Here is a 25468-nt window from a genome sequence, read left to right as displayed (position 1 = left end):
CTCTCTGACCCTGGCAACATCCTTGTAAATCTTTTCTGAACCCATCCAAGTTTCACGACATTTTTCTGATAGCAAGGAGACCAGAATTGCATGCAGCATTCCAATAGTGGCCTAACCAATGTCCCATACAGCCACAACTCCAATATTCACTATACTGAACAATAAATACCAAATACCTTCTTCACTGTCCTACCTACCTGTGACTCCACTTTCAAGGAACTATGAACCTTAACTCCAAGGTCTCTTTGTATAGCAACACTCCCAGGTCCTTACCATTAAGTGTAAAAATCCTGCTCTGATTTCCCTTTCCAAAATGCAGCACCTCACATTTATCTAAACTAACCTCCATCTGCCACTCCTTGGCCCACTGGCCAAGATCCCATTGCACTCAGAGGTAATCTTCTTCGCTGTCCACTACACCTCCAAATTTGGTGTCATCTGCAAATTTACTAACCATATCTCTAATGTTCACATCCAAATCATTTACATAAATGACCCAGCACCGATCCTTGTGCACTCCACTGGTCACAGGCCTCCGGTCTGAAAAGCAACCCTCCACGACCACCCTCTGTCTTCTACCTTTGAGCCAATTCTGTATCCAAATGGCTAGTTCTCCCTCTATTCCTTACGATCTAACCTTACTAACCAGTCTACCATTAAACCATATAATCTATAAGGATTTTTGTTGTCCTTTTTTTAAAAAAGACTGTGGACTGAAATTACAGGGAATAGTTTTTAAAAAGGTGTTTGAAAGGGTGATTACAGGTTCATGAATTAGAAACAGCACCACCTCCTCAATCCAGCTCCAGGGATCAGAGTGAATTGAACATTCTTTACTGGATGATTCATAATCTCAACAAAAACTCTAATCATTTTAGAATAGGTGATGGTAATGAGCAATTGTTTTAGTATCAGGTACCCTACTGTCAATAGACTATTACATCCATTGTTCATAGGTTTCCATGATCACTGGCAGTAAATGAGGTTGAATCAGTATTTTTCATTTTAAAAAATGATACCTGCGTCAGCTGGTAGAGTTACATAACACTAGTTCGTTTGACACAAGGGATGCCAATACAAATGCCCTTTATTAATGCAGCGTGTTAAATCTGAATGTGTTCAGAAAAGATTTGCAAACATGTTGCTGGGTTTGGATGGTTTGAGCTACAGGGAGAGGCTGAATGGACTGTGGCTATTTTCCCTGGTGCATTGGAGGCTGAGGGGTGACCTTAAAGCGGTTTATAAAATCATGAGGGGTATGGATAGGGAGAATAGCCAAGCCATGGTAAGGGAATCCAAAACTAGAGTGCATAGGTTTAGGATGAGAAGAGAAAGGTAGAAAAGGGATCTAAGGGACAATTCTTTTAAAGCAGAGGGTGGTGTGCATATGGAATGAGCTGCCAGAGGAAGTGACAGAGGCGGGTACAATTATGACATTTAAAAGGCATCTGGGTGGATATATAAGTAGGAAGGTTTTAGAGTGATATGGGTCAAATGTTGGCAAGTGGGACTAGATTTATTTAGGATACCTGGTCGACATGGACGAATTGGACCAAAGGGTCTGTTCCCAAGCTGTTCAGCTCTATGACTCTGTGTACCAGGATGGGATGATAGGTTTCATACTATGTCTCTAGCCATACCATTTACTAACTAATATCTCACTGTTATATTGACAGGAAATGCTTGCCTATTATACGATTCTGATAACAATTTATAGTTTTAGCTCGGATGCATGGTAAAACTCATTGTTAAGATAGAGCTAATAGAAATAGTCAGTTTGGAACAAAATGTTTGATTCAAATTGATTTCTCATCAAAATTCAAAGTGCAGCATTACTTCACTATGGCACAGTGTACTTGTAGGCTAAGTGATTTTGCTGTAATGCGATGCAGATATATGCTCAGAATTCCTCAGAGTTTCAAATCTTGCCAAGATCTTTTGCAAAATGGAATCCAGGCACTGCAACTAGGGAAAGGGAAATGAAAATACCTTCCGATGCATTCTGCCATCCAGTCATACAGCAACTTCAATGCTCTGTACATTTATCAATTTTTCATAGAACTGAACCAGTTAATGAATCATGAAATAGAATATGGACCTCAAAATGGATAGAAAATAAAATAATAGTACAGTTTTATTACAAAATAAAATCTTCAGTGCTGGTACAGCATCTAAAATGATCAGGAATCCTGAGCTTACTTCTGGTCACTTCTGGGTAGAATTTGATTTAACTGTCATCCATTGAAACATCACCAGGGGAGTTACTGTTCCCTGACCTATCACATCTTTAGAAAAAAACTTGCGTTATTTTTGCTTTAAACCATTTGCTCGTATTATAAAGCAGTTTTAGCCTTGGGTAAAAACTACGCCTATAAACCTCCAGCTTTTCCATTAAGTCATCCAGGAAATGAATCCATGTTAGGTCAAACCTTTCCATTAATGTTAACAAGATGTCCATTAGCTGGTTTCCACATTATCAATATTTTAAATTCAAATATTTTTGCTCTCTATATCAAACATGATAGACAACTTGAATACTGGCCAACTGTGTACTCCCTATTCATTACCAAAGTCATTCCTATTTTTAATCCAGGTACGTTGATTGTTCTGTCTGAAGTTTTGGATGAATTGATTTTTCATCTTGGACAATTTCCAAATGATCTTCAATTTGATATATACCAGTGAAAAGGGTATTCCAGGAAAGGAGACTCTTTTGTACTTCAATGCACTCACGGTTTTAGTGAGACATGATTGCTTTTATCATTTCTAAAGCTTTAGTGAAAACATAGAGTGAAGCTTTATGCATGTTTACTCAGTTTGCTACATGCCTGACTGAGCAGCACCTAGCAACAGACTAGCACAAAGGATCTTCAGATTTAATGGCCACTTACACACCTTAAAAACAGGTTGCTTGTTAGTGGATTGGAGAGAAATAGCAACAGCAGCAGCAGGAGGTTGCTAGATTTCTTTTCAGTTAAAGTTATTAATGAAGATGAAGTTACAGAATGGTTTTTGCTTTCTATCTTAGTGGACAGTTCAAGCTGCACAGTGGCTATGATTTTATAATTATATAAGCAATGAGCATTTCACAAACTGATGTTTGGAAACAATATTATATCATGGAAAGCTCTGTGCACTAATGACAGACAAGGGAGATTAGGTTCCCACGTTAGCCACATCAGGACAGTTGGAGCCTTATACTTACATTCAATGTTTTTGCTTTGTCTCTGTATCTATACAGATCTCTGTTCTCTGGAAGTGCTTTGCCTTGCTCCAGATTTCTTCAGTAAAACCTCCACCTCAGGTCCAATGTATGTTCCATCTGCACCCTGCTGACTACAGATTGGAGGTCCAGGAAATTCTGAGGCAGCAAAATGAGGGTAGAAGTCTAAAGTAACTGGTTCTCCACCAGTTTTCTTGAACTGTGCCTAGGAACATTGATTCTTCAGGTGAAATGTGTAGTAAGATGTCCACCAAAATATTTAAGGCAACTGAACCAATAGATAGCTAGGACCATTTGCTAGGACAAATGTTCGGCACAACATCGTGGGCCGAAGGGCCTGTTCTGTGCTGTATTGTTCTATGTTCTATGTTCTATGTTCTATAGCAGATGCAGTTCAATTTTGATAATTGTAAAATGATTTGCAAGTTAGAAGATCGTGTATGTGATGCATTGGGACAGTGGTAGTATAATAGTCAGGAAAGAAATCTGGGTTCTAACATAGATATATTTATAAAGCCAGATGTGTAATGCTCAGCTGCAATTTAAGAACCAAAAAAAGTAAGGTGTACAGAAAAATACAGAAACAAAAATCCACAACCACCTGATGAAAGAGCAATGCTCTGAAAGCTAGTGCTTCTAAATAAACCTGTTGGACTATAACCTGGTGTTGTGTGATTTTTAACTCTGATAAATAAAGAATAAACTGAATAAATTTTAACTGATTTTTCATGCAAGGTACTGAATTCCATCCCACATTTCCTATATACTTCTGGTCATCTGTTGGTAAGTATATAATTCTGCAAATGGTACAGAAGTGAGCAACAATAGTTATGTGAATCAGGTCCGTAGGATTAGTATAAAGATTAAGGAAGTTGATCTGTTCTGTGTCAGTATCATTTGTCAGTGCCCACGCCAACTGGAACTTTGCACTTTAACTCAATTTCCTTGCCTTTTTCTGTATCCATTTGTATTACTCCTGTTCTCTCTTTGAATCTTCTAGTTATAATCTCAGACCTTGTCCAAAGGTTCCCACATTTCTACAGTTTCTCATTTCTTCCAGCTGCTGTTTCAGTTCTGACATTACAGCATTGTAATAGTCTGATAAAAAAGATAGACATAAAGAACATTTATTCCCTTTTTAACTATTTGTCTTTCTAATGTCTGACCATCAGCAAGTAATGTTTGGAAATCAATAAGTTTGAAACCTTATATGGAAACATAGAAGTTGTTTGGAGTGAAGCAAGTCATTATATCAGAACTAAATCCTCTCCAGTATAATTCAACAAATAACATTGCCCCATACACCCATCAGAGTCCTGTCAATTGTTCTACTTCAAAAACTTAATGTAGCTTTCTCTTAAAAAATGCACACAAAGTATGCTCTCTGCCTCACCATTTTTCTGTTGCAAAACATGCTATTAACTAACAAATCCCTGCAAAATGAGGTCTCTTGCTACTCATTCTTAATACAGAAAAAAAAAATTCTTTTCCTCAGATGCCTCGAGCTTAACATTGCATTGAGATTTTGGACTGAATTTTACGACATCCTGTGGGTCTGTGTTTTTGGCAGGACAGCGCAGAGAAATTTATGATGAATGGTCAGCTTACTGCCTTCTCACAACCCAGGCCTCACAATGGGAGGTAAAATTATCAACCTGGCCCATTTTAAAAAAATAACATTCTATTGAGTTTATTCAGCCAATTAACATAAAAATCATTTTGTCAAATCACATAACAGCTGGCAGGCAGGTGGGCAAGATACACAAAGCCAATCTTTAGATTATTTGGTAGAGTAGGAAGAAAGGTGTGGGGTGCATTTCATGGGGGTTTTTGGTTGTTTTGCCCTTTCTTCCTTATCTCCCAGCCTTCTAAACCAACCACCTGTCCCACCCCTTAATCCCCCTGTAAAATCTCAAGATTTTTCCCACCCTAAAACGAATCTTAGTTTGGGATCCCTTATTGTCTAAATTCTGCCCTACAGTGACATTTCGATGCTGGGGGCAATTAGGTCCATTTCCCAACTAAGTTCCAGACTACCGATGAGATTCTCATTAGGCAGCATTGAGATGCCGATTATTGCTTGTGAACAACATTATTAACTGCACATCTCACTTCATTAATATGCAGCCTAACCCTACCACCCATTGCGCGAAAGTAGACATTGACAGTTCCCGTTTTGAAAGTCAGAGCAGATAGGTGGCAACATTAGTTTGCTGCTTATACCTCTGAGCTGCTACCTTGAACACCTGGAAATTATGTCTCAGGGCACAGTCTAAGGCACCAACCACATACATTTCTCATTCATGGACACTGGCATCTGATACCTATTAGCCACTCAATACCCTCATGGCATCTCTCTGATCCAGCTGTGGGGTGCTTCTATCCTTTAATGTTGCCCCTCAGGGTCATTGGCAACAAGTATTGTATTCTACTGTAAGAATACTTTGCACCAGGGACAGTCATCTAGCTAACACATTGAACCAGGCTGTACCTCAGCGCTGTTAGCTCACTCTCTTAGTGCTCACTCATTCTGAGCTTACCTGGATGGTTAACCAGAAATCTGCTCATAGAATCATAGAATTTTAGAAGGAGGCTATTTGACCCATCATGTCTCTACTGGCTCCTGAAAGAGCTACCCAGCCAGATTCATTCTACACCCCACCCCCATCTTTGAAGCATCTCAATTCATCCCTTTTAAAAATGTGTCCAGCTCTCTTTTGAAACCTCCAAAATCTGCCTCCACCACTCTCAGAGGCAGCACATTCTCTGAGTAAAGAAGTTTCTCCTCATCTCACTTCGAGCTTCTCTTGCTGACAGTCTTGAAATTGTGAACCCCAGTTACTGATATACCAACTAGTGAAGCAGAACATCCTTCTTTACCCTGTCAAAATTGCTCATAACTTTATAAGTCAGGTCAATAAGGTCAGCTTTTGATCTCCTGTGCTCCAAGGGGAATAAACCCCATTTCTTATATCTCAACCCCCTCATTCCTGGTATTTATTCTAGTAGATCGCCTTTGAATTCACTCCAGAACATAAATATAAATATAAATAGGAGTTTCCCACAACAAATCACTATCAATAACAAAAGAGGGCAAAATCCATTGAGGAGAAGAGTGTCAATCAAACTCATCATCTGATATTTATAGTGGTACACCATTGTTCAGGTTTTTGCCAATGCAATTAATATCTTGAAGTATAAACAGATTAGCCAAAGAGACTAAAACAAAGCAAAGAACTGTGGATGCTGAAGATTTGAAACAACAACTGAAATTGCTGGAGAAATCCAACAGATTTGACAGCATCTATGGAGAGAAAGTAGAGTTAGCATTTCTGTTCTGAAGAAGAGTCACTGGACTTGAAATAATATGCAACAATGCTTCCGAAAGGTTACACGTTTAAATTACTTTTGTCAACAGTGTTGATGTCAGCAACATTTCAATGACAAATAAATGCCAGAAACCATTTTAAAATCATTAATGCCCTTGTCTAATTTAAAATTAATTTATAAAGATAAAATATATATTAACTGGTGCAGAGTAGGTCTTGAAATTGTTCCAATCACCTCAACACAGCTAATTGATCACTAGTGCCACATACATTAAATTAAAATGTGTACTCTATAAGGTTGCCAAAGAATGAAGATTTACTTTGGATCCAAATTAAAATGAAACACTAAACATGTACACTGGTGTATTACAGTAGGTAATCTGTACTATTGAAAAGGTAATATCCAATGAGACGCTTTGAAATACAAAAATCAAATGTGTATCGAAATGTCATGCTACACAAAGTAACTGCGAAGCATTAAATCAAAGATTTGACTGTTACAGATGTATGTTTTAATTTTCCAAAGTGCAGCATGCAACAATAGAAAAGATATTTTATGAGTAATAAAATTTAGAACACGATTTTATGCAAAATATTCTCAACTTTCTATCACCGGTAGTATACCTTCAGTCAGATTTCCTCTGCAGTACAGCTTCATTAGGGTACAAAATTATCCAAGGTGCATTCTCTAATACAGCAGGTTGTGAAAGGGAAATATTAGCTGAATCTTGTTATATTTTGGCAAAGTGTCAATATTGTTGATTTTCAAGTATTGTTACCAGCACAGGGCCTAGCATGATATCTCACTGTATTGCCTCAAACCTGCCTCTTTAACCACCTACATCAATAGCAATGTTCTTGTTCAATACAAGCCCAATTCTAACACTCACTGCATCAGGAAGAATTTGCTACTACTGAAATGTTCCCAAATAGACTGGCATTCCTGATGTTGGCACCATCTTAAAAAAGCTGTTGCGTAAGTTCAGTCAGTCTAGAGCTGCATGGTGACTGCTGTCACCAGAGAAGAGGAATTTGGCACCTTGCAGAAAAGGGAATTTGGCACCTCGCTTTCTGGGCAGGGACTAGGAGGTCCTGATGGATAGGCAGATGCAGAGGACAAGGACTGAAGGTAATGAATTAGACCTTGCCAGAATGCAAAAATGCTAATACATTAGAATTTCTAATATTTTGGAATTGGTTTTTTAAGGTTATATTTTAAAAATCTGCAATCTCACATCTTCTTGCATTCCACAAATGTGGGCATTACTGCCAAGACCTGCCAGACTTGTGTTATGTTTCAAAGTTATTATGTCAGGATACCTTTAAGCCACATGTTCATGATATCATCATTGTACTGTAACATGTGACCTGAGAGTATAAAGACCTTTGTGGCCGCCTTAACTCAGGTCACTTTAAGCATGGCACTCTATTGAAAGTATTATTCTCTTGGTAAACTTAATACTAGCCTAGACAGTTCTTTGCTTGTGAATGAAATAATTATACATAACAGCCAGTTCTATTAAAATGTTGTTGCATTGTTCAATACTACATCATCCATGTGTTGTTTCTTATGTTATGAGGGAATAATGTAAATATACTCATGGCAAAGAAAATATCCTTCTGGGTGAAACTTACATCATGTTTGGCAGTGGTGGTCATCTGTAAAGATATCATTTCAAAAACAATATGATAGATATTTAGAAAACTAATTGAAGCATGTTATAATTCTAGTTGAGTAATCAGTCAGAAAACAGAGCCAATATCTTTCTGATCAATATCTCAGTACTTTTGAGTTGCAAGGAGTTGCTGACAGTGCTTTACTTAAAAACAAAAATGCTGACATTGAAAATACAAGCAAGGGTGAAGCTTGTAGACCCATACTATGACAGTGAAAACTTTGCTTCTCTGTCGCTTCTTCTTTTAAAAAACTCAGGGAGATTTCAGTTCTGACTTAACAAAAAAAAACAGTTAAATGTAAACTTCTTATAACAATTCTTTAAAAAATAGTTTCTAACACTAATGAGGCTTACCTATGTCTTATAGGTAGAAGCTTACAACTACAAGGCTGCATTTTTTAATTTTCAAGCCTTCGGTCCTGAATGCAACTTTTTCAAAGGGACCAAGACAGCAGAAGAAGCAGTAACAAGAAAAGTAAAGTGAAAATTTAAGGAGTGAAAAGCAATACATTCTATTTCCAAAAAGAAAGAAAACCTATTCAGAGAGGTAGAAGACAAACTTTTAAGGACTTTGCACCTGGTGATATCTTTACTGAATTACAACTATTTAAGTAATGTATGCAGTTCTGTTTTAAAGATGAAATGATAGGTGATCCTGTAAAGAGAGTTCTGAAAATCATTCTTGCCATTTGTAAGAAGGTTTTTGCAGAATTAATCGAACAAGGCTTTCATTGGATGATCAGACAGATCCAAAATAAATTTGAAAATTTCTCAAGATAAGAATTAACATCAGCATTATCAGACTTCAATAGATGCTATACAGACAGAAACCCTAAGAGGCTATTAACCAGTTTGTCGTAAGACATGCTGAGCTAATTCTGGATCAGTGGTGCTGGAAGAGCACAGCAATTCAGGCAGCATCCGACGAGCAGCAAAATCGATGTTTCGGGCAAAAGCCCTTCATCAGGAATAAAGCCTTTATTCCTGATGAAGGGCTTTTGCCTGAAACATCGATTTTGCTGCTCATTGGATGCTGCCTGAATTGCTGTGCTCTTCCAGCACCACTGATCCAGAATCTGGTTTCCAGCATCCGCAGTCATTGTTTTTACCATGCTGAGCTAATTGCCCAACCTGCACTGACAGGAAGATCTACACATTGATACTCTAGACTATGACATTGAAGATTCCTCAAGTTTGATCTGTTTCCCTTTCACCAGAATCAGGATGAATAGTTGCAGTTGACAACTGTTGAAGAAGAGCAATGACAAGAGTTGCAAAAGATTATTATCCAAAAGTGATCTGACAAGATTAAAGATGTACCTAAGAAGATCTTTTCATTTTAGTCACATAGAGATTAATTTAGTATATCACAATAAGATATTTCAAGTTCAAACAAGTCTTAAAACCAGGATATTATGTTGATGTCATACCAGGGGGACATGTGGGTATTGAATGCACAACATGGCTAGCATGTGAATCTGTGTACTGGGCAGGGATGAAGCAGTACACTCAATGACTCTGAATGCACATCAAGGCATATGAGGTGTGTCAACTGAACAGTGGAGGGAGGCACTGCAACACTGCAATTAATTTTTTGACAAAGGTAGCAACAGACCTATCAATAGTGCACTGGGAAGATTATGCCCTTGTGATGGATTACTTCTGTAAACTTAGCAACTTAGCAACACAATGTGTGTGAAAGTTGCTGACACAATGATCACTATTTTCAATTTATTTGATAGTGTCTGACAACAGATTGTAGTTCATCAAATCAACGACCATTAAGTATCAAGCAACAAAGCAAGATTTTCACAATGAATTATTGCATTATCATGTAAAACAAATAGTGAAGTGATTTTGATCTTTAATACAATTTATGCTTGGAAGACAAGTGCAAACAACCTTTCACAGCAACTAGTTGGTGAACCATTCTGAAGCACAGGACGTTCTTTGGCAAAAACAGAGGAGAATGGAAGATATACACAATGAGCAAGTAGTAGAGAACTATGAACACTCTATTGGCCAAAGAGTGCAAGTTGAAACAGGAATGCAAATACTTTACTACTAGCAAAAGTTTCTAAAAAATGCAGTGAACCCAGATCATGCAAAGTGCTTACTGATTAGATTACTTACAATTTGGAAACAGGCCCTTTGGCCCAACAAGTCCACACCCATTCACGTACACCTAACACTACAAGCAGGAGAAAGTGAGGTCTGCAGACGCTGGAGATCAAAGCTGAAACTTTATTGCTGGAACAGCACAGCAGGTCAGGCAGCATCCAGGGAACAGGAGATTCGACGTTTCGGGCACATGCCCTTCTTCAGGAAATGAAGATGTAGTTAACACTACAGGCAATTTAGCATGGCCAATTCACCTAACCTGCACATTTTTGGACTGTGGGAGGAAACCGAAGCACCCGGAGGAAACCCACGCAGACAAGGGGAGAATCTGCAAACTCCACACAGTTAGTCACCTGAGGCAGGAATTGAACCCGTGTCTCTGGCGCTGTGAGGCAGCAGTGCTAACTGCTGTGCTACCGTGCCACCCACGGTGATTCTATTTTGCAGAATCCAGCTGTTACACTTATCATGCATGAAGACAGAGAGGAAGAACACTCCAGTGATGATCATATGATGATGTTGGCAACAACTAGCAACAAACAAAAATAACAAGCCTCTCTCTAGATGGCTATGCAACCACAGTGTCATCAAACCTCTGAAGGGTTGATTTGAAGTTTAAAATGTTATTCTTGTAAACTTCTTAAGCTGTTTATATAATTATTAGATTACAACTGTGAAGACTATATCTTCTTATTTAAATTTATTTTTTATTGTGGATTGAACAGGAAAAGCCTTTCTGCATTTTTTTCTTAACCTGAATTCATCGAACTGGGAATTTGGGGATATTGAATATTTGATTAAAAAAATTTAGTTTTCATGATGACTCTGGGAACAGCAGGGCTTGATTTCCAACACACTTGGGGATTATATTTTATCTTTGATGAGATTCCCTACAGTATGGAAACATGCCCTTCGGCCCAACAAATCTACAACGACCCTCCGAAGAGTAACCCACCCAGACCCATTGTCCCTAACTAACGCATCTAACACTACGGACAGTTTAGCATGGCCAATTCACCTAACCTGCACATCTTTGGACTGTGGGAGGAAACCGGAGCACTCGGAGGGAATCCAAAGCCACAGGGAGAATGTGCAAACTTCACACAGACAATTGCCTGAAGTGGGAAAGCAAGGTTGGAGTGCGATGTGTCATGGTCAGTAGGCGAAAGTGAAGAATGCAGATGCTGGAGATTAGAGTCAAGAATGTGGTGCTGGAAAAGCACAGCGTGCCAGGCAACATCTGAGGAGAAAAAGAATTGATGTTTCGGGCAAAAGTATGTCAAAATACCTTTAGAGAACAGGCTCATGATATCATCACTGTGCTATAGTTTGTGGTCTGAGGATATTAAGATCTCAGATGGCATTTAACTTGATTATTTAAAGCATGGCACATTTTGAAAGCACATTTCTCTCTGAAGCAATAAGCGTAATACTAAATAAAAACTGAAAGAACTACGGATGCTGTGAATCCAAAACAAAAACGGAAGTTGCTGGAAAAGCTCAGCAAATTTGGCAGCATCTGTGAAGAGAAATCAATGTTAACATTTCAGGTCTGGGAAGGGTCAGTAGATTTTTTTTGGATTCTTCAATACCACATTATCCATGTTTAATTCTCTACCTTATGGGCAATAACATAAGCACTGCTGCAGCAGGTAAAATATTCTACTGGAGACAATTCCTACATAACCAGAATTTGTGTGTGAGATAAGGAGGTTGTGAGCTGCTGTCTTGAAATCCTATTGTTCATATGATGTAGGCAGACTCTCAATGTTTTTTGTGAGGGTATAGGATAAAGTGACACTGAAGAAACACTGATATATTTCAATTTATGATTGTGTATAACTTGGAGGAGAATTTGTTTCTCTATACACTTGATAAATCTGATTAGTATTTTGGTTAGGCCACAAAATCTGCAAGCACTATATCTTGCCCCTTATTCAAAATATCTGACAGGTAATGTGACACTTTAGTGTTTTTGTATTTTTCAGCTTTACACGAGCTTATAGTTTAATCTGTGCCCCAGATAATACTTGTGAATATCTATTTTTACCTCATTACCACTTCAGGCAATTGTCTGTGTGGAGTTTGCACATTCTCTCTGTGGCTTTGGATTCCATCCGGGTGCTCCAGTTTCCTCCCACAGTCCAAAGATGTGCAGGTTAGGTGAATTGGCCATGCTAAACTGTCCGTAGTGTTAGGTGCATTAGTTAGGGGCAATGGGTCTGGGTGGGTTACTCTTCGGAGGGTTGGTGTTGATTTATTGGGCCGAAGGGCCTGTTTCCATACTAATCAAAGATAAAATATAATCCCCAAGTGTGTTGGAAATCAAGCCCTGCTGTTCCCAGAGTCATCATGAAAACTAAATTTTTTTAATCAAATATTCAATATCCCCAAATTCCCAGTTCGATGAATTCAGGTTAAGAAAAAAATGCAGAAAGGCTTTTCCTGTTCAATCCACAATAAAAAATAAATTTAAATAAGAAGATATAGTCTTCACAGTTGTAATCTGATAATTATATAAACAGCTTAAGAAGTTTACAAGAATAACATTTTAAACTTCAAATCAACCCTTCAGAGGTTTGATGACACTGTGGTTGCATAGCCATCTAGAGAGAGGCTTGTTATTTTTGTTTGTTGCTAGTTGTTGCCAACATCATCATATGATCATCACTGGAGTGTTCTTCCTCCCTGACTTCATGCATGATTAGTGTAACGGCTGGATTCTGCAAAATAGAATCACCGTGGGTGGCACGGTAGCACAGCAGTTAGCACTGCTGCCTCACATTGCCAGAGATACGGGTTCAATTCCTGCCTCAGGCGACTAACTGTGTGGAGTTTGCACATTCTCCCCTTGTCTGCATGGGTGTGCTCCGGTTTCCTCCCACAGTCCAAAAATGTGCAGTTTAGGTGAATTGGCCATGCTAAATTACCCGTAGTGTTAGGTGTAGGGGAATGGGTCTGGGTGGGTGCGCTTCGGCAGATCAGTGTGGACTTGTTGGGCCGAAGGGCCTGTTTCCACACTGTAAGTAACAAGGAGATACATTTATCAACTAAAAATGACAGATATCAAGATGAAACTGGTTATAGTGAGACAAAATTATCTATAAGAAGAAAATCCAAACAGGTTTACTATAGGGGAAGCAAAGAGATTAACAATTGATTTCTGATGAATGGCCTATGCCTGAAACGTTGATTCTCCTGCTCCTCGGATATTGCCTGACCTGTTGTGTTTTTCCAGTACCACGCTTTTCAACTCTGATCTACAGCATCTGCAGTCCTCACTTTCTCCCAGATGAACACTTGATGTAAGATTCAATGATTAATGGCATCTGTAGTTATATACTTAGTGTTTCCTTGCATGGACAGATTCAGCATGACAGCAGACTTTGGGTGAGGCAGAGAAGGTGTTTTGAATTAAAACAGAGAGTTATTTTTCTCACTGGGTGTTAAGTCCTTGGAATTTTCTTCCTCAAAAGGCAATGAATGCATAGTCCTTGAACACTTTTAAGGCAGAGGAAGAAGGATTCTTTATAAACAAGGAGATGAAAGGTTATTTGGAGGGAATTGGGAGTAATCAGATCAGCCTTAATCTTGTTGAATGATAGAGTTGGCTCAAGGGACCTAATGGTCAACTCCTGTTCTAATTTGTATGTTTATACATTCATAATTTCAGGAGAGCACAATTGTAGCATTTTATGGAAAATGTGTTCATATATTCTTTCTTCTTTGTATGTATCTCTTTATCTGGGTATGTTAGATATCATGTTTGATCCATCAAAACTTTTCTGTACTATTTATATAAACGTTTTTTTCAAGGCATTGACAGTTACTGGATTTCTAAACTGCAACAAATTCACAATATGATGTGTTTTTCTTTGAAAAAAGGTCTTCCTTTCCCTGCTATCTCCCTTTTTATACTTTTCTTCATGAAGGTGTAGATTCTTTGCCATGGTGTAATTCTCCGTGTACTAAACCAGATATTCTCACTGTGTGAGTGCAGATACTGAAGGTCAGCAGCTGTTCAGCCTCACACATGTTATTGCTGTCTTGGTCTCATAAAATATCCAAACAAGTACATATCTGTCTTACAGTTCCTGGACAGTAATCTTTGAGACAGGAACCCTCCTAAAGCTCAGTGCAAGCGAACTGTAGATTTTAAGGAGCTCCAGGGTACAATTGAAATCAAATAGGTTAAAATAAGGAAAGCCATGAATTTGTAGCTTTAGTTTATTTCCAAGAATTATATTATTCTTTGCTGTAACAGGGTAACAACTGCATTGTCAACCGACAGTGGGGACCACATGAGTACTCACCTCTACCATGTAATCTCATGTTTCCCCATGATTGTTGCCAGTGCAATGAATTTCAGGTCGAACTGAATGAGCATCAGATTATGACAAGTATAAATTGCACTCATTTCCCGCGTTCTGACATAGGAAACCACATGCGTCTTATTAATTCCCACGAAAGTCAAGACAAGGGAAATGAAGTACAGAATTGATTACAACAGCAGTCGTCATTGTTTCCAGGGCAGAACATGTCTCTCCAATGGCTACTACAATCACATCAATTCCTATTTTAAATGACTTAATTAAAATAGCTCACAAAGGAATTCAGTGCAAATAAGCTAAAAATAGACTGGAGTCTCAGCCAATTGTTATTTAAGTCAACACTAAGAGGTTGCCAGAAGCTCTGGAGAACTGAATGGTCCTCAAAATTAGTGTAAGTGACAACATTTCAAGAGCCTTCCCTGGTCTTTCACTAAGAATCACACGTGTCAGACAAATTATGCTTTTGCAGGGGTAATGGCTGGAGAGGTGATGGTCAGGACTTCATTCTGCTACATATATTTGTCTTCCCTACCTGGCTTTGTTTCAGTACTGTACCTGCCTGTGTTAATATACTACAATTTGCTGTAATGAGGACCAAAACATACCGTGTCTGTAAGTAGCTTGCAATAATGAATGTTTGGCTGCATTTCAAGCCCCACTTATGGTTGTAGTGTACAAACTCTCAAAACAGAGCTCATCATGCACAATGCACACCATTGTCAACAATCAACAGCATTATATCCCAGATTCAGTTACTTTGTCCAGGAGATCAGAAAGTCTTTGGCCATGATGACCAACAGGAGTATTAGGCTGCCTCACCTAAGTTTTGACCTTCCCAACTATCCACTCCACCCTCCTCTCCGACCTATCACCTTCACCCCCACCTCCATCCACCTATTGCACTCTCAGCTACCTTTTACCCAGCCCCACCCCCCTTCCCATTTATCTCTCCACCCCCGAGGCTCCCAGCCTTATTTCTCATGAAGGGCTTATGCAGATTTTCCTGCTCCTCGGATGCTGCCTGACCTGCTGTGCTTTTCCAGCACCACTCTAATCTTGACTCTAATCTCCACCATCTGCAGTACTCACTTCTGCCTAAGTTTTGACCTGCCTCCTACCTTCTGCTTCATTCAGGCATTTAAAATCTGCCAAGCTCTGAGGAAAACAAAGATAGCAACGGGAGGTGCTATCCTCTCTTTTGGTGCACTGGATAAAAATAACTTTATTAACATTAAACTTGGTATGTTCTTAATTTCCTGGTTCTGTAATAATTACTCATGTATAAGCCACAGTTTTCCACAGTCTTTAATCTGATAGAGAGCAGCAGCTGGGAGCCAGGCATTGACTGTAAGGACATTTAGGACAGAAGATTGTCAGTAATTACTGGGAGAGGCTAGGAGAGACAAACTCATTTCATTCCAATGCTCGATAATGAGACAATCAAATGGCTGATTCATGAAACCTGCCAGTTTTGATACATGGAATTCATGCGAAGAGCAACTTTTTTTGATATAAATGCTAGTTTCTCAGGTAAACCTATATCAGCTCTACAATGCTGACATATGGGGCGAGATTTTACTACACTGCCATCGGACAAATTCTGAGTGGAAAGGAGGTGAAAGGAGCAGGAGGCTCCTGCATGTGGAATTCCTACCCCTATTCCTGTTACTGGGAATTTTGAATAGTGTGTGAAATAGGGCCAGTCACACACTGGATCATTGGGATCTTGCCAGCTCCAATGTGTAGTTGGCATTTTCACTCCGTCCCTCTGATGGAATAGGGTCAGCTTCTGAAGCAACATAGTACATGTCAGGTATGTTCTGAAGCAAAGAAGAATCCTAGCCTGGAATTGGGACCGTCTGACATTCAAGTTGAAAAACTGTTGATACCGTTATGTCATAATGCTGTATGATTAATTTGTTTTAAATGCAATGATTGATGACCAGGATTTGTTCTTAAAATAAATTACCATTATATTGACCAGCATTGTGGAAATGGGTAATCATTCAAATGCATTACTAAGTATGTTATAATGTAATATATATGCAGTGTATATTATCCAATGGATGAAGTACTTCATTGCATTTTCTGTCTGCAAAACTGACCCTGAGGTTCCAGTTGCCTGCCATGTCACACACCACTAATTCCTTGGCCAACATCTCTGTCTCAGGCTTCTTGCAGTGCTCAAGCGAAGCTCAGCACAAGTTGGAAGAACAGCACCTTGTTTTCCACTTGGAAACTCTACAGTATAGATATCGAGTTCAACAATGTTAGGGTTTGAGGCACCTTCTTTCATGTCCTTAGCCCAAACCCCACACACCAGGCCTTATTACTACATGGTCTGAGATTACATACAATCCATTGTTAGCTACGAACAGTCCCCATTAATAGCTATTCATTCTCATGATCATTATCCACTCCTTTGTCTGTTCAACGATTCTCTCTCTTTTGGGCTCTGTCTCCATCTATTGTTTACGCCTTAATCCCTCTCCCTATCCTATATTATGCATAAGAAAAACAACTTTTTCCTAGCTATCATTTGTTCTGCGGAAGGGTCACTGGACCTGAAACATGCACACTGATTTCTCTGCACAGGTGTTGTCAGACCTGTTGAGCTTTTCCAGCAATGTTTGTTTTGTTTCTGATTTCTAGCATCCATAGCTCTTTCAGTTCTTTTACTTCACTGCATTGATTAATTGTGATATTTAGATTTGTCTATGACAATTATCCCCTGTGATTTTCTTTCATTAAATGACAACTCATAGATCTACTCCACTTTTTTAAAGCTGGCAAAGGTTTTATTCGTAGTGGAATCCCATTATGAATGTTTAGTTGCATTCTAAACCACACTTAAAACTTCAGCTCAGTGAGAGTAGTTGCATATATGCTTTCAAAAAAAGACATACATTATGCCCAATTTATTTCTAATCTCCATGGATGGATTCAGTGAGCCTCATTTCCAGTTGAGGCCATTAAGTGGGTAATTTACAGGGGCAGGGGTTCATTCAAAGACACTTGAATAAAGGGACTGGCATTGGGAAGGGGTTTCACAGAAATCCCACCTCCAGTCTTTACTGTTAACTCCCCTCCACTGTAACCAATGACAGCTACTAGTCTGTGTTTGCCCTACTGCTTTTGGAGAGCTGAGATTTCTGCCTCTATTCCCAAGGGACCTTGAACTTGCATAATGCCCATTGCTGATCATTTAAGCGACTGATCAGCTCTTAATTTGGTGGGTCTTCCCAAAAACAGGCAATGTGGAGCACACACTGCCTCCCTAAATGATGGGTGAGAACCTAGCTGCCACCATTAAATGCTGTGCAATTTATGTAAGCTCTCGGAGTAAATTACTGCAGATGCTGGAATCTGTACTGAAAGCAACAAATGCTAGAGAACAAGCTTGTCAGACAGCATCCATGGAGAGACAGCAAGCTAATGTTTTGAGTCTAGATGAAGAGTCATCTAGACTTGAAGCCTTAGCTTACTCTCTCTCCATAGATGCTGCCTGACCCACTGTGATCTCCAGCTTGTGTAATATGCATTTGCTTTCATTTTTGTTTCAAGTCTGGATTCACCCTTATGTTAGAGCTTCTAGACAAACAAAAGCAAATGATCAAGAGTGCCATTGAAGTAAAAGATATATTCTTTTGATAAATAGAGGATCTACAGCTGATAGAGTAAATGAAAGTCATAAATGCAACCAGAGGACCTTCAGATTTTGGGGAATATCCATGCATAGATGACTTCATACTGAGGGTAAGCAACCAGAAACTGAAGGGAATTGTGAGGAATTCAGGGACATATTAATGAGTATATTTTGTAGGGATTTTAATAGCTAGATGCTTGTGATTGGCAACATCACAGCACTAGTAATCCAAAGGCCCATGCAATTGTTATGGGAAGAGGTTTACATCTCTCAATCACAGCTGGTAGAATTTAGATTCAATTTATAAGATCACACTTCCAGATATGATAGACTTCATTGTGTTTTTATAATGTTATGATATTAAATATAACTGCCTCACATATTTTTATTGTTATAGATGTTCAAATAGTTAATATCAAATTTCTGTCCATTTATAAATGTCAGATGAATTCAGTGACCTTTTTGTTCCAAAATGTAGTTTAAAATGTGATGGTAGTGAGTCACAGTATATAAGCTGGTGAGTACAACCGTCACACAGGAAAATAAGAAATATCTATAATTGGGAATAGAAGTTAGGGAAGTAATTCTCTCTCTTCTGGGCTCTATCTCCATCGAGGATTAGTGGTGCTGGAAGAGCACAGCAGTTCAGGCAGCATCCAAGGAGCAGCGAAATCGATGTTTCTTGTAAGGAGTGGCAGATGGAGTTTAATTTTAATAAATGTAAAGTGTTGCATTTTGGTAAATTTTTGAAGCCAGATAAGTAACTGCTCCACTGCGTCGAGGACTTGTACGTAAAACTGCACAGAAGCTGTCTGTCACGAAGCTGGATATGAGCCATGCGAACTTGCCATTGTGATTCAGTGAGGATTCCCATAAATATGCTAAAATTAATACCCATAAGGAGTGGAATCAATTTACCTAAATGCCTTTTTAGGGGGTATCATCAGTCAGTGAAACTTTCCAGTGAATGACGGAGAATATTTTACAAGGTCTACCCCAGGTTGCTATTTATCTAAATGATGTGCTCATAGTGGGGAAGATTTTTTAAAAATGCAGTAAATGTTTTTCCAAGATCTTATGAAGGAAAAGCTGTGTGTTTCAAGGTTACCCCAGTGACCTCCTTGAGCTACCGCATTGACAAGCGCGGGTTACACACATTCAAAAATAAAGCAAGAACGACCAAAAGATCCTCGGCTCCCACAAGTGTATTGGATATTCAATCTTTCCTTCGGATGGTGAATTATTACAGAAAGTGTTCCACTTGGGGAGCAAGTGTTCTTTTACCAAAGCAAACGTCACTGTCAGATACTGGCTGAACTCCACCAGGGACATTCTGTGATTTCCAAAATAGTCCCCAGTGAGGTGTGGTGCTGCAATGCAAGGCCTCCTCTGACTGTATCAGGTTATTGTTGGCTCACCGATGGCTCAGCAGAGAGGATTTCCCGGCAGTATATGCTTGCCAGAATTTGACTGATGCTGAATCAAGATATTTCACAGAAAAAGAAAGTTTGGTGGTAACTTTTTCTATGAAAAAAATCAAGCAACACCTTTCTGCACATAAATATGACATGGTAACGGGCCACAAAGCCTTGATATGGCTTTCTGAATAGGACAGGGCTATCCCACTTCTGGCTTCAGATGAAATTGAGCAGTCAGCTCATATTCTGAGTGCAAACTATTACAAATTGGAACACCATCAGGCTGGTCAAGTAGTTAATTGGGAGAGGTCCAGTAAGGGGAGGGAGGTGTCAGAGATGGTCCAATAAATTTAAGGTCAGGGTGGAATGTATTGTTGAAGTTGATGAATTGCTCAACCTCCTCGCGGGAGCACGAGGGGGCGCCAATGTAGTCATCAATGTAGCGGAGGAAGAGGTGGGGAGTGGTGCTGGTATAATTACGGAAGATCAACTGCTCTACGTAGCCAGCAAAGAGACAGGCATAGCTGGGGCCCATACGTGTGCCCATGGCTACCCCTTTGGTCTGGAGGAAGTGGGAGGATTTGAAGTAGAAATTGTTAAGGGTGAGGACCAGTTCGGCCAAACGAATGAGAGTGTCGGTGGAAGGGTACTATTGGGGACATCTGGAGAGGAAAAAACGGAGGGCTTAGAGGCCCTGGTCATGGCTGATGGAGGTGTAGAGAGATTGGATATCCCGCAGGAACTGTAAAACCTGCGACCACACCTCCTCCCTCACCTCTATCCAAGGCCCTAAAGGAGCCTTCCACATCCATCAAAGTTTTACTTGTACATCCACCAATATCATTTATTGTATCCGTTGCTCCCGATGCGGTCTCCTCTACATTAGGGAGACTGGGCGCCTCCTAGCAGAGCGCTTTAGGGAACATCTCCGGGACACCTGCACCAATCAACCACACCGCCCTGTGGCCCAACATTTCAACTCCCCCTCCCACTCTGCCATAGATATGGAGGTCCTGGGCCTCCTTCACCGCCGCTCCCTCATCACCAGACGCCTGGAGGAAGAATGCCTCATCTTCCGCCTCGGAACACTTCAACCCCAAGGCATCAATGTGGACTTCAACGGTTTCCTCATTTCCCCTTCCCCCACCTCACCCTAGTTCCAAACTTCCAGCTCAGCACTGTCCCCATGACTTGTCCGGACTTGTCCTACCTGCCTATCTCCTTTTCCACCTATCCACTCCACCCTCTCCTACCTATCACCTTCATCCCCTCCCCTACAGTACTCTATGCTACTTGCTCCCCACCCCCACCCTCCTCTAGCTTATCTCTCCACGCTTCAGGCTCACTGCCTTTATTCCTGATGAAGGACTTTTGCCCGAAACGTCGATTTCGAAGCTCCTTGGATGCTGCCTGAACTGCTGTGCTCACCTGGAGTATTGTGTGCAGTTCTGGTCTCCAAATTTGAGAAAAGACATTCTGGCTATTGAGGGGGTTCACGAGGTCAATTCCTGGAATGGTGGGACTACCTTACGCTGAAAGACTGGAGTGACTGGGCTTGTATACCCTTGAGTTTCGAAGATTGAGAGGGGATCTGATTGAGACGTATAAGATTATTAAAGGATTGGACACTCTGGAGGCAGGAAACATGTTTCCGCTGATGGGTGAGTACCGAACCTGAGGACACAGCTTAAAAATACGGGGTAGACCATTTAGGACAGAGCTCAGGAGGAACTTCTTCACCCAGAGAGTGGTGGCTGTGTGGAATGCTCTGCCCCAGAGGACAGTGGAGGCCCAGTCTCTGGATTCATTTAAGAAAGAGTTGGATAGAGCTCTCAAAGATAGTGGCATCAAGGGTTATGGAGATAAGGCAGGAACAGGATATTGATTAGGAATGATCAGCCATGATCATATTGAATGGCGGTGCAGGCTCGAAGGGCAGAATGGCCTACTCCTGCACCTATTGTCTATTGTCTATTGTTTATTGTCTACTTTACTGCATTGATCAATTATGATATTTAGATTTGTCTGTGGCAATTATCCCCTGTCAGGAAGTAGTTGACACTACTTCAGTAATTGCTTTTAAAGCTAAGGTAGATACTTTTTTGAAAAATAAAGGAATTAAGGGATAAGATGGAAACATGGAAAAGTGGAGCTGAGTCTACGAAAAGGCTAACCATGATCATATTGAGTGGTGGAGCAGGTTCGAAGGACCGGATGGCCTACTCCTGCTCCTAGTCCTTATGTTCCCAACAATTTGAAATTAAGAACATACATTTTGTCTGACACGCAATAAGATCATGACAGATCTACAGCTTAACTCCATTCATTATTTAGGTTCCACACCTTTACATCCTTGTCTGGGAAACCTTGGATTAGATCCAGGGTGATTTAACACTGGTAAACTCCAAGCCAACAAAGTAGGAACAATTAAACTAAATCATGGTTTATCATTGGACCAATTTGACTTCATTTCTGAAGCTACTGGAGATTATTTGAAATAATTTTCATATTAAATACTTTGATGTACAACCTCTATTGATTTGCTTTGATTTGATATGATGTTCCAGTGAGGAATTTCTGATTGGTTTGACCTTGCTGATGGATATAATCGGTGTTTGGCTGATCAAAATATCAGCAATTCAACTAACACATATTTCCAATATACTTTGAACCAGCAGATAAATACATGGGTAGACCTAACTATTAATTCAAGAGATAGAAACAGAAAGTGTTGGAGAAATTCCAGTTCTGACAGCATCTACGGAGTGAGAAACTGAGTGTAAAATGTTAACACTATTTCTCTCTCCACAGATTCTGCCAGACCTGCTGAGTTCTGCAGTACTTTGCCTTTTTCAGATCTCCAGCATCTGCAGTATTTTACTTTTATTTTAAGGAAAGTACATTTATCCTATTTAGTTCCCCTTGCATATGCTAATGTTCAATGTGAACGAATATACAAATTTTCCAACATAAAGAGATTATTAGGGCACTGTAGGACATGAAAATCAGATTACAATTTTTGAAGGATGTTTAGAAACATTTTCCTACAGTTTTCCGACTTGAAGTTGCAGGGATCGATGTGGAGTCCGCACCATCATCAGAAGTTGAACAAATGTGTAGCCTTTTCTTTTGTATGCTGCGTCCACTGTTTGGCATGCAAGTGTTCCTGTGTTACAGCTTTACCAAGTTAACACTTCATTTAAAGTGGACCTGCTGCTGCTGGCTAAACCCCCTATATAATTTATTGAGAGAAAGTGAGGTCTGCAGATGCTGGAGATCAGAGCTGAAAATGTGTTGCTGGAAAAGCGCAGCAGGTCAGGCAGCATCCAAGGAACAGGAGAATCGACATTTCGGGCATACGCCCTTCCTGAAGAAGGGCTTATGCCCGAAACGTCGATTCTCCTGTTCCTTGGATGCTGCCTGACCTGCTGTGCTTTTCCAGCAATATAATTTATTCCCAGACTTGATGGTAAAGGTAGGCTGGGAGATACATTGGGCCGTAGTGTTACAGATTGTGGTTGAATACAATTCTGCTGCTAATGATGACCAGCAGAACTTGATCGATGTCCAGATTTAAGTTCCTAGAATCCCTACAGTGTGGAAGTAGACCCTCTGAAGAGTATCCCACTCAGACTGGCCCCAATCCCTGTAATAGTACATTTCCCATAGCTAATCCACCTAACCTGCACTTCCCTGGACACTATGGTTTGGAGATGCTGGTGTTGGATTGGGGTGTACAAAGTTAAAAATCACACACCACCAGGTTATAGTCCAACAGGTTTAATTAGAAACACTAGTTTTCAGACAGCAGCATGCCAAAAGTTAGGACTTCTAATTAAACCTGTTGTTGTGTGAAATTTAACACTGACCACTATGAACAATTTAGATTAAATTACTTACAATGTGGAAACAGGCCCTTCAGCCCAACAGATCCAAATTGACCCACTGACACGCAACCCACCCAAAACCATTCCCCTACATTTACCCCTTCACCTAACAATACGGGCAATTTAGCATGGCCAATTCATCTCACCTGCACATTTTTGGACTGTGGGAAGAAACCCACACAGACACAGGGGGCACATACAAACTCCACGCAAACTGTTGCCCAAGGGTGGAATCACACCCAGGTCCCTGGTGCTGTGAAACATCACTGCTAACCACTGAGCCACCATGCTACTCTCAATACTATATTTGTTTAAAGTCTGGTGGTAGTTCCACACATCATGATGTGAAATCAGGACTTTGCTCCCACAAGGACTGTACAGTGGACGCTTCGTCAACACACTTTGGAATCTTTGGAAAGGGTTCAGAGGAGATTTACTAGGACATTGCCTGGTATGGAGGGAATGTCTTATGAGAAAAGGCTGAGGGACTGGAGGTTGTTTTCATTAGAGAGAAGAAGGTTGAAAGATGACTTAATTGTGACATATAAGATAATCAGAGGGTTAGATAGGTTGGACAGTGAGAGCCTTTCTCCTTGAATGGTGCTAGCTGGCACGAAGGGACATAGCTTAAACTGGGGAGTAATAGATGTCAGAGGTAGTTTCGTTACTCCGAGAGTAATAGGGGCGTGGAACACCCTGCCTGCAACAGTAGTAGACTCACCAACTTTAAGGGCATTTAAATGGTTATTGGATAGACATATGGATGAAAATGGAATAGTGTAGGTTAGATGGGCTTCAGATTGGTTGGCGCAATATCGAGGGCTGAATGGCCTGTACTGTGCTGTAATGTTCTATGTTCTACTGTGGATGGACACTTCTGCAACAGATTGAGGACAAGCCAAATAGGTATTTTCCTCTTGCTGGTTCCCTTATTACCTACTGCAAACCCAATCTAGGTGCTATGTCCTTCAGGACTTGGACAGTTTAGTCAGTAGTGGTTCTTGGAAGTTCCCCCAATCAGAGTACATTCAGAGTACATTCTGTGCCCTTGTTGCCTTCAGTGTTTAACATGATCCTCAACTGAGAGGGCTGTCTGGCCATAGGTGCTAAGCAACAGAAGGTTTCCTTGCCCATGTTTGATCTGATGCTACGAGACTTCACAGATTCCAAAATCAGTGCTGAGGACTCCCACGGTAACTTCTTCAGGACTGATTACCACACTGCTGCCACTTCTGATGGGTCTGTCCAGCTGCTGGGACAGGACATACCCAAGGATGATAATAACTGTGTCTGGGATAATATCTGTAAGGAATGATTCTGTTGCAGTGACTATGTCAGTCTGTTGCTTGACTATGTCAGTGGATCAGCTTCCTCAAGGTTGGCATAAGTCTCTGGATGTTAGAAAGGAGGACTTTACTTTATTGACTGCGCTGTCTTTGCCACTGTGTATTCAGGTGGCCCAACCAGTTTCATTCATGTTGTGATTTGATATAATCAAGTGGCTTACTCAGCCATTTCACAGTTGTGAGTGAACCAATTTACCGTGGGCCTGGAGTTACATGTAGGCCAAATCAGCTAAGGAATTCCTTTCCTAAAGGCCGAAATCATCTGGGGATTTTTATGACGATCAACATTAGTTACAATGTCACCATTAGACCGCCTTTCAATTGAGTGTTGTTGTAGCAGCTCTCCTCCAAGCACATAGAGTATTGTATTGCCTTATAATTCAAATCTAATACCATCTTATTATTAGCACTCTCTGCTTCTGTAACTGTCTATGATCTAGAATTTCCTAGAGAAAGATAAGGGCAGATAGAGGTCCCCGGGTAGGAAAGTT

General features: G+C 40.2%; 1 long non-coding RNA gene across 1 annotated transcript in view; it reads right to left on the bottom strand.

Annotated features, from left to right (window-relative positions):
* The window catches only part of LOC122554765, a 34947-nt gene extending 20147 nt beyond the window's left edge, over nucleotides 1-14800 (bottom strand). Inside the window, exon 1 of the long non-coding RNA XR_006313070.1 lies at nucleotides 14663-14800. This is a non-coding gene — a long non-coding RNA (uncharacterized LOC122554765). The remainder of the gene's footprint in view (nucleotides 1-14662) is intronic.
* Between the last annotated feature and the right edge of the window lie 10668 nt (nucleotides 14801-25468).

Source organism: Chiloscyllium plagiosum, chromosome 11 (genome assembly GCF_004010195.1).
Source record: "Chiloscyllium plagiosum isolate BGI_BamShark_2017 chromosome 11, ASM401019v2, whole genome shotgun sequence".
Lineage (NCBI taxonomy): Eukaryota > Metazoa > Chordata > Chondrichthyes > Orectolobiformes > Hemiscylliidae > Chiloscyllium > Chiloscyllium plagiosum.
Note: the sequence above shows the minus strand (reverse complement) of the source record. Positions and strands in the feature narration are given on the sequence as shown.